General features: G+C 46.8%; 1 protein-coding gene and 1 pseudogene across 1 annotated transcript in view; one reads left to right on the forward strand and one right to left on the reverse strand.

Annotated features, from left to right (window-relative positions):
• The window catches only part of IQCA1 (IQ motif containing with AAA domain 1), a 202,256-nt gene that overhangs the window by 139,883 nt on the left and 47,586 nt on the right, over nt 1-14,787 (reverse strand). The window lies entirely within an intron of this gene.
• LOC102816367 lies at nt 1,534-2,277 on the forward strand (annotated as a pseudogene).

Raw genomic sequence — 14,787 nt, forward strand, 5'->3', positions numbered from 1 at the left:
CAACAACAATCATACACCTTGGAGTCCTGATGTGGTGCTGTAGGATCAGCACTGGACTGCTAACCACAAGGTTGGCAGTTCAAATCCACCAGTCACTCCTTGGAAACCCTATACAGCATTGCTATGAATTGGAACCGACTCAATGGTACTTAACAACAGCAACACCATGCACCTTAGAATAATTAACCATTCGAGATCAGAAGAACAGCATTTACTCAAGAACAAAGAAACACGGGGAGAAGTGGGACAAGGGATGTTTCATTGTGGGGAATGCAATCAGTGCCGTGAGTAAGCATGCACATGAATTGTAGAATGGAAAACTGACCCACTCTCTAAACCTGGACCCAAACCACAGTCAAAAGTTTATTTTAAAGTGCCATGTGATTCTGGAAATACCAGCAGTCACCCATGGTGGACATGTTTCAGTGACTTCCAGACGAAGGCAGACTAGAAAAAAGAGGAAGGACCACTTCTGAATGGTTAACCACTGAGTGGCAGTGGAAAATGAGCCCCTCAGGCTACACTATGCATGAGGATGAGCTGCCTCCTCAAAGTAGAGTTGGCTTTATAGCATAAGTGGAGTAAAACTTTTGGGACCTTCATTTTCTGATGAGGGAGCAACTCAAAATGGAAGGAAACAACTGTAAACATCCATTAATAATTGAATGTGGAATGTATGAAGTAATGAACCTATGAAAACTGGAAATTGTCAAAATTGTAACACATAAAGATTGATATCCTAGATATTAGTGAGCTGAAATGGGCTGGTATTGGCCATTTTGAATCGAACAGTCACATGGCTTACTAAGCTGGGAACATCAAACTGAAGAGGAATGATGTCACATTCATCATAAAAAAGACCATTTCTAGATGTATTTTGATGCACAATGCTGTCTGTGATAATTGGGAGACCAGTTAATATACTGTTATTCAAAATTATACGACAACCTCTAAAGCAATGATGATTAAATAGAGGAATTCTACCAACTTACTCAGTCTGAAATTAAGCAAACATGCAATCAAGATGTATTGGTCACTACTGGTGATTGGAATGCAAAGACTGGAAACAAAGAGAATGGATTAGTAGTTGGAAAATATGGCCTTGGTGATAGAAATGATGCTGGAAATCGCATGACAGGATTTTGCAAGACCAACCACTTACTTATTACAAATACCTTTTTTAACCAACATAAATGACAACTCTACACATGGACCTCATCAGATGGAATACACAGAAATCAAATTGACTACAGCTGTGGAAAGAGATGATGGAAAAGCTCCATATCATCAGCCAAAACAAGGCCAGGGGCAGACTGGAACAGCCCATCAACTACTCCTATTCAAATTTAGGCTGAAGCTAAAGAAAACTAAAGCAATTCCATGAGAGCCAAAATAGAACCACCTGAAACTCAAGGACCGTCTCAAGAACAGATTAGATGTATTAGACACTAATGCCTAAAGACCAGAAGACTTGTGGGATGACATCAAGATCATCATATAAGAAGAAAGCAGCTCTTGGAGCGCAGGCGGCATATGGAGGACTTCGATACCGATAACAATCGGACCTATAGCAGCTTCGGCGGTGGCAGAGGGTCCCGTGGCACTGCTGGAGGCCGTGATTCCCACAGTCAGAAGGAGCTGCCCATGGAGCCTCCCTATACAGCATATGTGGGAAATCTGCCTTTTAATAGAGTTCAGGGCTACATAGACGATGTCTTTAAGGATCTCAACATAAGGAGCATTCAGCTCATCAGAGACAAAGACACAGACAGACTTCAAGGGTTCTGTTACGTAGAGTTCAACGAGGTGGACTCCCTTAAGGAAGCTTTGACATACGTTGGAGCACTGTTGGGTAATCAGTCACTTTGTGTTGACACTGCAAAAGGCAGAACACAAGATAAAGGTGACTTTGGATTCAGGAAAGGTGGACCAGAAGACAGAGGAATGGGTGGCTCTCAAAAATCGAGAGGTGGCTGGGATTCCCGAGAGGACTTCAATTCTGGCTTCACAGATGATGGCTTCTTAGGAGGCAGGGGAGGAAGTTGGTCCAGTGACCGGCGAACAGGCCCACCAATGGGGAGTCACTTTTGAGATGGCCCTCTCCTCCGTGGATCCAATATGCATTTCCCAGAACTAACAGAAGAGGAAAGTGCATAGAGACTACAACTTCAGCTTAAACCTCCAACAGTCGCCACGCCCCTCAATCAAGTAGCCAATCCCAACTCTGCTATCTTCGGGGGAGCAAGGCCCAGAGAGGAAGTCATTCACAAAGAGTAAGAATGAGCTGGCGGAGGGAACAAATCTTTACCAAAAGGATCATTCCCACCGCCTCCATACACAGAGGAGACAGGGATGGACAACTTGGACATTGGCTACCCAAAGTGTGTGTGTGTGCGGGGTTGGGGGGAGGGCTACAAAGGCAAGAAGTGACTGGCTTACAAGCTTTAAAGAGGGAACCTAGATCCAGATGGCATGGAGGAAGGTAGAATCTCCACTGAGTAGTATCCAATCTGTCTAGGCAGGGCTGATGGAAGGAGATGCAGATAGGTCTCTTGTGATACAATAGTGAATAACTGTTATCAGGACTGATTGTGAGGGTTGAAATGTAGAAGTTTTGTAGCAAGGTGGGGAGTGATTAACTTTGCAGTCTAGGAGTGGAGGTCCCTGGACCATCAAGAAGAAGAGCAGAGAGCGGGACCCTACCCAGAGAAGCAGTGATGCCAGACATGGAGACAGAGACGATGACATGGAGAATTGGAGCAGCTGGGGACTCTAGACCCAGAGAGGGAGAGGGCTGTGTGCTGACGACTGGGGGGGCAGGATTGCAGGGTATACCCTTTGGTTGGCTGATGATGCGTGGAGGGGACTGTAACCATGGCAATGAAACTATATACAATAGGATGGATGTAAAACTAATGTTCTCCCATGTAATCTATTACATAAGTCACAATAAAACATTAAAAAAAAAAAAAAATGAATGAGCTGGCAGTTGGGATGGAATGGGTGTGGGTGAGAGTTAGAGCAAGATCGCAGCCTGGTCAGCCTCCCCACCCCACCCCCACCACACCGGCCGCCCTGCAATTACCATTCCTGCACCTGACGTTTGTCCTCCTGTCTTACAGCGGAAACACAGAGCCTGTGAATGCATGTCAGCTGTTAACAAGTGGTTTTTAGTACATTCTTGGATTGGCTGTATCTATCTAGTGCCTGTTTTGTGTTTTGTTTTGTTTTTTCCTGCCATCTATTCCTCAATCTTTCTTTTCTTTTTTATCTTCCTTCCTGCTCCTTGTTTTCCTTACAGCACATGGTTTTCCGTCGAGGATCAGAGGAGCCCGTGAGGAGAGGAGCGCTTTGCGTTGGGTGCTGCTTCGTCTTTTCCCTTGGCACTCTCTTCCTTTAGACACTGGCCAGGTGCCCCCTTGGTTTTCCTCCGTGCTTCCCTTCTGCCCTGCATGTTGAGTTTTGTGTTGCTGTGGTTTCCAAGAAAAAAAACAAACCAGAAAAAAAGTCTCTGGCAGGTTGAAGAGCATCTTTATTCTGATGAACATACAGAACTGGAGGCATCTTGTTTCCAAACCCAGGGGGGAAATGTCTGCTGCTGCACTGCAGAGGCCTGCCTGCCCTCGTTTCTAGGTGGTCTGTGTCCACTACCGCTCCCCAGATGGGTTCCTCCCTGAAGATAGGCACCCGTCTCAAAGGGGGAATCCTACAAGAAGAGGAGTAGTAAGTGTTGGTGGGGTGGACTGGGCTCACAGTTGGATCCCAACCTTTGTAAGTCCCTGGTCCAGTGTAGGACTGTGGGGGGAGGGAGGTAGCAGGCTGCCATCTTGGTTTGCTCCCACTGGGATGAGGCACTTTTGGACTCGGGGAGTGGGGTGTGGTGGTGACAGCAGAGCTGTGCCCGGCCGACGTTGCTCTTTTAGAAATCCGTTTGTCTCTGTCTTTTTCATCTTCCCCGGTATGTCACATAAGGAAAACTGTGTGTCCCACCACATTTGTTACATTTCTTGTGAAAACCGGCCTAAACTCTTGGGCACTGACTGTGTCACTTAATGAGTTGAAAATGTCACGAGGCAGAACTAGGAGAAGCTTCAGACTGTGTCTTGTTCCCAGGAACAGTAGTCCATGCTTCCTGCAGGCTGGGAGTCAGCTTGAATACATATGTGTGAATAACACACACGTTCTTTAACCCCCGAGGTCCACCCAGTCCCATTGGGAGCAGTTCTGGGTCAGCTATCAGCTCAGGTCTGAGTGGTGGGGGGCCCTAGGGGTAGCCTGGCTTGTGCAGTTTCATGTGCTTTAGCTAGTAAGTAGTTCCCTGCCAACCTCTCAGCCTGGGCTTCTACTCTGTCTTTGTTACAAGGTCTCAGCAATTTACAGAACTCTGCCTCCTTGCCATCCTCCCACCTGCCCTCTGCTTCTGAAATAAGAACCATTTGTGTAACAGCAATACTAAATTTAAGAAAGACATGCATTATGTGGTTGTAATCAAACCTGATGCTTTCAGATGATCTACGTCCATCTGCAATGTGGAAAAGATGAAGAGCAAAACAACTTCACCTAAACTCCTGGGCGATCCAGCTGACTCTTCAATATAAGAATGGGATTCCAAACACTTCAACACATTCAGCTATATGACAGAAAGAAAATCTATGGATATGGTATTTTGTGCATGATCTTTTAAATAAAAGAAAACCTTACATAAAAAAAAAGAGAGAGAGAGAGAAGAAAGCAAAGCTCATTAAAAAGACAGGAAAGAAAGAAAAGATCAAAGTGGATGTCTGAAGAGACTCTGATACTTGCTCTTGAGCATAAGGAAGCTAAAGCAAATGGAAGAAATGATGACGTAAGTGAGGTGAAATGAACATTTCAAAGGGCTGCTTGAGAAGACGAAGTCAAGTTTTATAATGAACTATGCAAAGACCTGGAGTTAGAAAACCAAAGGGCAAGAGTACACTCAGCATTTCTCAGGCTGAAAGAACTGAAGACAATTTCAAGCCTCTACTCGAGATACTAAGGAGCTCTGGTAGCGTAGTGGTTACGAATCGGGCTGCGAACCTTAAGGTCAGCGGTTCGAAACTACCAGCTGCTCCGCGGGAGAAAGATGAGGCTTTCTACTCCCGTAAAGATTTACACCCTCGGAAACCCTGTACAGGGTTGCTATGGGTCGGACCCGACTCAACAGCACTTAACAACAACAACAACAACTCGAGATACTGAAAAATTCTATTGGCAGTTCGAGTCCACAAGCCACTCCTTGGGAGACAGCTGACTCTTCCTACTCCGGCGAAGATTTAAAGCCTCAGAAACCCAACACAGATAGACTGACACAGGAGGAGCAACAATGGGCTTCAACACAACAAGGATTGTGAGGATGGTACGGGAGCCCGCAGAGCTTCCTTCTGTTGTGCACGGGGGTCACCATGAGTTGGAACTGATTCGACAGCATCTGACAGCAACAGCCTGTCATCAGTGTGACCCCTAGCTAGTTTCTTTCTCTGGAAAATGCTGAAACTGAGCTAGGTTTACACATTTAGTCATACAAACACACACCTTAGAATAATCAACCTTTTGAGATCAGAAGGGCTGCATTGACCCATGACAAGTTTCTGAAGGTTAGGAGAGGAGGAGGAATGGAAACAGGACACACAGGGAGGGAGTGGGGAGAGTGATGCTGCACTGTGGGAGAATCTTAACTATCTGCCTTTACAGTTGCTTACCTGGGAAGGCGTGAGAGAAACCCACCCCCATGTTCTATTTTTCTGTTAGCACATGTGAGCTGCAGATCATTTGGTAAAGTTAGGGCTTAGTAAAAATTTATGCACACTGTCAAAAATTCTTGCACAAATGTGTGAATGACCAGCCCTAGTGCCCACCATGATTTAGAAAGCAGGGTCCCTCAAATCATTCATCTTCCCCTTGAGGCTTGACTCTGGGTTTCAAAGGGTCTCCTCCAGGGCAGGCACCGGACAGAGATTTATCTGTGTTTCGCCAAGTATGAAAAATATATGGATGGAGGGGTTTCCGGCCGGTCCCCCCAAAGTCATGCAGCGGCCTCCATTAATGTCAACAGGCGCGTAAATTTTCCTTGCGTTCTAACGAAAGCAGCTTGTGCCCGTGCACGGAAGCTTCCAGAGGTGTCGCTTGCTGCCTATAAATTCACCAGCACTCAATAAAGACAATTAACTGCACATGGACTTAATTACTGCGGCCCTCCCTGGGATTTGAGGGACTCAGCATTTCTCAGAGGACAGGGGGGAAGTGTCGTGTGCAAAGCGAGGTCATTTTTCTGTGGCACGTTACAACATCTGACTGATTCGCTCATTTTTCTCCTTATTAGCTGGGGGACTTTGTGGGCAGTTTCCGCTCAAGACCCAAGCGTCATTCTTGGTTGGATGTGTTCCCCTTGCTCCAGCTTGCATGTGACTACAGCCTCCAGGCCCTAAGTACTGTCCTGGTGTTTTAGGTGAAAGGAACAATAGATGACTGATTACTCATTGGTTATTTTGATTTGGGTCCATCTGCGGAAGGAATGATGTGCTTTATTTGCCTCCCTTCTCAGTTCAGTGTTTATCTGTGTAGGAAAACCAGCACACAGAAGGGGCAGGTTAATTTTGGAAGGGTGTCCCCAGACAGACACTCTGTCTTTGCTTTTGTCTGTGACCCTTTCCTTCACCATCTGTCCTGTAGGCTCTGGGCCACGCCTCCTTTCAAGTTACCAGTTGCAGTCGACCCCGACTCATGGTGCCCCCTGTGTGTCAGAGCAGAACTGCACCCTCAGTGTAGGTATTTTCAGTAGCTGGGTTTTTAGAAGTAGACCTATAGTCCATATTTCTGAGGCTCTTCTGGGTGGACTCCAATCTCCACCCTCTGGTTAGCAATTGAATGTGTCCACCGTTTGTACCACCCAGGGAATTCTTTGAAGGAGGAGTTTTGTTGTTGTTGTTGTTGTTGTTTTTAAATTTCTTAACTCAGTGTGATAGTAAAGGTTTTGTACCAACTTGAGCAGGCCAGGACTCTCAGTGGTTTGGAGGTTAAGAGGTGGTCACCCTACCTTGATGAGATCTGTCTGCTAAGAGAAGCCAATCCACTTAAAGGAAGTTTCCTCAGAGGTGGGCTCGGCTTCTAATATATTGGAAAAAAGCTGGCTTGCTTTTTGTTGGGTCTGGGTTCTGCATCTTTCTTGTCACCTGACCTCTGGTTGCGTGGACTTGCATGCTGCGGTACTGCCTGCTGACTCTGGAAGTTCTCAGCAGCCTGCCATCTGACCTGCACCTTGGATTCATGCACCTTTGCAGCCAGGAGCCTGCCGTCTGACCTGCCCATCTTGGCCTCATCAGCACCTGCAGCTACGTGAGTCAGAGCAAACCTCCAGACTGACAGCTGTCCCACAGCCTCGGAACTTGCCTGCCTCTATGGGACAGAGCAGACCTGCCCCATGGGGTTCCCACAGCTGTCATATTTACGGGAGCACATGGCTTTATCTGGCTGGTGTGTTCCAAGTACCCACCTTTCAGTTAGTACTGGGGGGCTTTAGTCACCATGCCACCAGGATGCCTTGTGAACCATAGAAGGCAGTAATTCTACTCCCTGCATTTGCAAAGCAGCACCAAGACCTGTCTTTCATCCCTCCGCACAGCTTACAGCTGTGGGGGGTTCTTAATTCCATCTACTGTGACCACCAACATCAAAGTACTGGGTTTCACACAAGCTGTGCACCTGTCCCTAAAGCCTGGGGTGTAATGCCGGGTCTGCATTCCACCTCTTCTCAGGACTCCCATCCATGGATCTGAACTGTTTTCCAGAAGAGCAAACGCCCAAGTGCAGTCTGTGGACTTCTCCCAGGAGAGGGCTGCCCAGGCTTTCATGAGACCTTCCCCGGCCACAGCTGCTTCTGAGAGCTGATGGAGCTACAATTACACAAGGACTGTAAATAATGAGTCCTTGCTCACCTCCGCGGGAGTCCACCCCTTCCCACTGTCTTTCTGAAACTTCTCTTTTCTTCCATTCTGAAAGCAATTCATCTCCCCATTAAACACGTGGACCTCAAAGGACAGGAACAACAGTGGCCAGGATCCCACCATCCGGAAGACGTCTATTGTGAAACACACCAGCCGTTTCATTTAGACGCCCTTCAAGATCTTCAGGGAGAATAGTGCTGAGTCAAATCCAGTTTTACACAATGCTTATGTTTCAAAATATCCTTTACTCACCCGGGTTTCAGTCTGCAATCTGCCAGTAACTGTCCATGTTTTCACCCAGGTCACTGACTTATCTGGGTGGTCTTTGTTATGTATGCACTAATGGGGACAAGCCAGCTGTCTAAACTCCCAGGATCCCTTTCTCTTCTCCTTTTAGCAACACCATGGCCATGCTGTAGAAGAGGATGCCTAGAGGTAGCTGCAGGAGGAGGAACCCGGAGTCTGGAAGGCTCTGCGGCCCAGGTGGGGCTAAGGAGCCACACAGCCTTTGGCAGACGCCAGCTTTTACTACAAAATGACAAGATACTCACCACCCCACCGGCTCCCTGCAGGGAGAGCCTCCTGAGGAGGTTGGGGATGGAGGTTTTGGAGTCAAGAGATCTGAGTGTGGCTTTCAGCTCAGCCCCTTTGAGCCAGCAAGCCTGAAGAAGTCCTGGCCCTTCCACACCTCAGCTTCCTATGACAGTCCCATAGGAAGCGTGGCTCTAGCTGCACTGGCCTCCCAGAAGCAGGAAGAGATGCTTAATGTTTGCAAAGACACTTGGTTTCCAGAGGAGCAAATAGTGAGGGGAGCTGCTGCCGCCTGGGGGCTTTGGGGCTGGGTGTGAGAGGCTCAGCTTCTCCGCCTGCAGATGGGAAGAGAGGACGGGAAACTCTAAGTTCTGCCTGGTCCCTCAGCAAATGTCCAGGTCAATGTGGGACACTCTGCTGGGCAACGAGTGTGGGCACACTCCCACTTCCGACACTTCTGTCTAGAGTCCCCTCAAGTGCAAATTCCTGGTTCCTGAGATTGGTACCAACTGGGGACATGCGAGATGGGGAGAGTGTCCTATAGTCCTCCTCTCCCCTGCATACTCAGAATAACAAGTCTTATGTCGCAGAACTAAAAACAGAAGAGGGAGAATTTTGCAGCATTTAAATGGTATCTTAATTTTTTTGCCATTTGTGGCACTGTGGGTTAATGTGCTGGGCTGCAAAGTCGGTGTGAACTGCGAAGTTGATAGTTCAAGCTCACTAGTCCCTCCTCGGAAACCCTACACAGGGTTGCTATGGGTCGGAACTGACTCGATAGCACTTCACAACAACAACAACAACTTTATTTCTTTTGTTGTTGTTGAGTATATGTACAGCAAAGCACACATCACCAGTTTCTGTATAAGCAATTCAGTGACATTATTGACATTCTTTGAGTTGTCAAATAATTTCCTTGTTATAAATCTATTTCTCACACAACTTCGGCCGATTCAGCTTTCCACAGGTACACAACCCAGTGCCAGCTGCCATTCTCACCCTCACAACTCACTGCCCCCAAGGTTCCTCTCTAATCCATTGAGTTGCTGTGGTCACTTTGATCCCACATAAAACCCCAAATCCCACTACCACCAAGCGGATTCCAACTCCTAGCAACCCTATAAGATAGAGTAGAACTGCCCCACAGGGTTTTCAAAACTGTAAATCTTTAAGGGAACAGACAGCCTCATGTTTCTCCTGTGGAGTGGCTGGTGGGTTTGAACTGCCAACCTTGCAGTTATCAGTCCAAAATGGAATGTACTAGGCCTAAGACACTTTGATCTCAGACAGATAGTTTTTGAAAGAGTATAATGTTGGAAGTAGACTGATTTGTTGTTGTTGTTTTGTTTTTTGTTTTAACTAGGCAAGCCAAACTGTTGTTTGGTTTTAATAGAGTTGAGGGGATGTTTTTGGTTTAAGGTTTAAAGATGATCTTTTGAACAGGATTTTACTATGGGATCTTTGATCAGAATCTTCAATAATGGTAGCTGAGCTCCATGCAGTTTTTGGGTCTCAGGGTAGAAGACGTGATTTGCTTCATGTTTTATGTCCTCCTCCTATTTCTGACTCGTTTGTTCTTCTGTTGCTCTATGCAAACAGAAACCGATTGTTGAGCCTTGGAGGCAGGGTTTTAAGACCCAAGGCAGTGTGCACAGACCTAGGACTTAGATGGAAGTCCTGGTGTGGCACTGTGGGATAATGCTCTGGGCTGCAAGGTCAGTTTGAACCACCAAGTTGGCGGTTCAAACTCACCAGCTGCTCCTTGGAAACCCCATACAGGGTCGCTATGAGTCAGAACCGACTCAGTGGCACTTAACCACAGCAACAAGGAGGTAGAACAGAAGGCCTAATGAGCACATCATTAGGCCAATGAACTGAGATGTCCCATGAAAACGTGAGGGGACATCTCCAGACCAAGGAGCCAAATCCCAGGTGGTATCTGACTGTGTTTAAGAGGCCTCAGCGGCGACTCCTTTCTCGTTTCCCTTGTTGTAAAAATAGTTATCACACAACTTTGGCCAATTGAACTTTCTATAGGTGTACAACTTATTGACACCAATCAGCTGTGCAATGGGAAGTCTTCATTGGTGAGTTTTTCCATCACTGATAACGCCTCTTGTTCCTCTCCCTCCCAGTCGAGTATAGGACTTCTGAGGCTGTACATCCTCATGGGGGCAGGAAGCCTCATCTTTCTCCCAGAGCGGCTGGTGGATTCCAACCGCTGACCTTTTGGTTACAGTCCAACTCCGAGTGACCCACTATGCCACGAGGTACGTAAGCACTTCAAATCTGGTCTCTGTACACTTGTCTTCTCTTGGCTTTTGATCTAAGTGACCCATACAGTGTCTGTCCTTTTACGATTGGCTTAGTTTGCTCAGCATCGTGCCTTCAAGTCCCATCCACACAAGACTTCATTTTCTCACTGGCTGACATATCTTAAGTTTTAACAGCAACAACAACACTACAAAACACTCCCGGACCTCTTCTTGAAAGGACGCCAGAGCCTGTGGTCTGCAGGTGTTCAGCTGCCCTGCCCTGGGGGCCAGAAGCACATTCCATGTTGTCTGTGTTCTCTAGTCCCTGCAGCCCTGTTATTATCCCAGTCTTTACCACCACCTTGCTCCACCCGCCAGCCCTCTCCCCTTCTGTAACTTGCCCAGGCAGCATTTTGTCCAGGATACCCACAATCGGATGCCCTGGTGGTGACATCTGACCTCTTGGATTGACAGACTGAGACCTCCGGGTTGAAAACACCATAGAAAATATTCCAGACTGCAGTTGGAGGGTCCGAGAATGAGACGGCCATCTTATATGCCTAAATCCCTGGTCACACATTGTTCTCAGGGCGACATCATTTTACAACAGAGAGGAGCCCTAAACCTAAGGGTCCGTGAACCACAAGGTCGGTGGTTTGAACCTGTGAGCTGTGCTGCCGGAGAAAGAGGAGGAGTTCTCAGGCCACACTGCGTCTCCAATACCGCAGACATATTATCAGGAGGGACCAGTTCCTGGAGAAGGACATCATGTTTGGTAAAGTGAAGGGTCAGCAAAAAAAGAGGAAGACCCCCAATAGGACGGACTGGCACAGTGACAGCAGCAGTGGACTCAACAGTAGCGAGGATTGTGAGGCTAGCGCAGGACCGGGCAGTGTTTCGTTGTGTTGTGCATGAGGTCATTGTGAGTTGGTACTGACTCGATGGCACCACAACAAAGATTTACAGCCTCGGAAACCATATACAAAGTTGCTGTGAGTCGGAACTGACTCCACAGCACTGACCAACAATAGCACAGGTGTCCTGGTGGTGCAGCGGGCTAAGCGCTGGCTGCTGATCGAAAGGTCAGTGGTTCGATTACACCAGCCACTTCTTGGGAGGAAGACATGGCAGCCTGCTTCCATAAACATTTACAACCTCAGAAGCGCTGCTCAGCATTGAGCTGGAGTCTACTCAGCATTCTGCTACCTCTGAGGTGAATCCACACGGTAAACACTGGACTGCAAACCACAAGTTTGAATCTGCCAGCAGTTCCAGGGGAGAAAGATAAGGTGTCCTGCTCCCACAAAGATTTAAAGCCTCGGAAACCCCTATGCAGGGTCGCTGTGAGTATACAGGACTGACTTGGTGACCATTAACAACACGCGGTATTGATGTGATGGTTGTCGGATGGCCGTTGAGGTGATTTCTGACTCACAGTGAGCCTGTGTGACTCAGGAGAAGTGTCCTATAGGGTTGTCCAGGTTGTCATGTCTATGGCCCTGGAAGCACAGGTTGGTGACACCCCTTCCAGCTCGCAGCCACTAAAGTATGACAAACTGACATATGGGTGGTGGAAGGGCCAACTGCAAGTCACATTGCAATGAACTGCCAAAACCACTGTAGTTTCTGTAAAGCATGTAAGCATAGTGGAGAGGTCAGCTTCCAGAATAACACAAGAGGAAGCAGAGAAAGGACAGGGTCACTCACAGACAAAGACATGCACTGGCTAAAGACACCAACAAAAGACCCCAAAAGACCCAGTCTCAATAAAATAAAAGCCAATAGAAAGATTCCTGAGCTAGTACTTTTTTGAATCTCTCTCTCATCAGTTTGGTGAAGATTGTTGTTGCTAGGTGCAACGACCATGCATCTGGTCTAGAAGATTCTGTGTTGTGGTTAGTTGCTGTCCAGTTAGTTCCTACTCACAGTGACTCTATGTACAAGAGAACGAGCCACTGCCCAGGCATGTACCCTGCTCACAAGCTTTGTATGTTTCAGCCTAGTGTTGCTGCCACTGTGTCAGTCTATCTCACTCTTTTGTTGATGACCCTCCATTTTACCAAGCATGTTGCCTTTTTCCAGGGACCAGTCCCTCCTGATAACATGTCCAAAGAACTTAGTAAAAAGATGGAGACAGCCTCAATGTTCAACAGAAGAGTGGATACACACATTCTGGCTCCTTGAAGAATAATGATGAATCTGCGAAACATCTCAAAACATGGACAAACCTGGAGGACATTATGCTGAGTGAAAGTAGTCAATCACAAAAGGACAAATATTGTATGAGGCCAGTATTGTAAAAAACTTAAGAAAAGATTTTCACTGGGTAGAGGGTACATACCTGTTAGCTCGGGTGACAGGGCGACAATATAGAAGAAAAGGGAGGTTGTCAGAAGAATAATGAAGACAGGTGAAGACACAAGAAGGTAGATACTGGCTAAAAGGATAGAGGTGAATAGTGATACATACACAACAGTGTAACAGTAGTGTTCTGTGTGTACACACACACACATACTTATTGTTGTTGTTGTTGTTGTTATGTGCCATCGAGTCGGTTCCGACCCATAGGGCCCTGTATAAGGTTTCCGAGGGTGTAAATCTTTACGGGAGTAGAAAGCCTCATCTTTCTCCCGCGGAGCAGCTGGTAGTTTCGAACCGCTGACCTTAAGGTTCGCAGCCCGATTCGTAACCACTACACTACCAGAGCTCCTTACACATACTTATAGTAGTTGTTAAATGCTCTTGAGTCGGTTCTAACTCACAGCTACTAAGGAGCAACTGGTGAGCTTGATCCGCCTACCTTGTGGTTCAAACTGGCCTTTTAGTTCAGCGCATTAATCTACAGCACCACATACATATATATTTCTATATCCCACAAATACATGGGTCCAAAAGAGGATATTTGTATGTATCTCCCTTTCCTACAAACACAACTATGAACATGGTGGAGCATACAGTGAGCAAAATGATGAAAACTTCCTAGAGATTGTCAGACTTCTTCAGGTAATGAGTTGCTGGGGACACCATGGTCAACTGGTATAACACAGTCCACAAAGGCAATGATCTCCATCCTAATGTAGTGAGTAGTGTCTGGGATCTTAAAAGCTCAAGCACCTGTTTAAGGTGCAGCTATTGGTCTGGTGTGGCGCTGTGGGTTAATGCGCCAGACTGCAAAGCCGTTTGAACTGCAAGGTCGGCCATTCAAGCTCACCAGCTGCTCCTTGGAAACCCTATACTGGGTCGCTATGGGTCGGAATCGACTCGATGGCACTTAACAACAACAAACTGGTCTCTCCAAGTTCGGAAGAAAGACAGTGATGAGAACTGAAGAGGCCTGGAATAAATTAGTCCAATGAACTAATGGAACATGGAAACACCAGTCTCAGCGGCTCTAAGACCACAACTAGTCTGGGCCCACCCACCACAATCAACTGCTCTGAAACGGATCACATTAGAGGGTCCTGGAGAGAATGGGAAAACGTGTGGGCAAAAAACCCTCAAAATCAGTTAATATACAAAAAAGATCGGGTTTATTGGTCAGAAAGAGAATGTGGAAACCTGAGACAATGGCCCTCGACCACCCTTCAGGTCTGGAAGGGAACTCACCTCATAGCCCCGTTTTCAATCAAGCAGTAGATAGATAGGTTACTAATGGTCACTCAGCATTCTCCTATGGACAAAGTTGAGAAGGGGTAGGAAGGTGGTGGAATGCAAGTAGGAAGCACAGGGAGGAAGCGGGCTAACTGTCATAGGGAGGGGATTGTCATCATTGAGATGAAACAAAGTGTATGATTCGTTGAGTGTAAAATTGATATTCTTGTCTGCAGTCCTTCACATAATTCATAATAATAATAAAAAAAGTTTTATTTTTTAAAAAACAGCATTTTGGCTTAACTTCTTCCAAGATAGATTTGTTTGTTTTTCTGGCACACACACACACACATTTGGTATGAAGTGCTGTCAAGTCAGTTTCAACTTACAGCGACTCTGTATAGGGTTTCCGAGAAGTGGCTGGTGAGCTTGAACCACCAACTTTGCAA

The sequence above is a fragment of the Chrysochloris asiatica genome, unplaced genomic scaffold (genome assembly GCF_000296735.1).
Source record: "Chrysochloris asiatica unplaced genomic scaffold, ChrAsi1.0 scaffold00096, whole genome shotgun sequence".
Lineage (NCBI taxonomy): Eukaryota > Metazoa > Chordata > Mammalia > Afrosoricida > Chrysochloridae > Chrysochloris > Chrysochloris asiatica.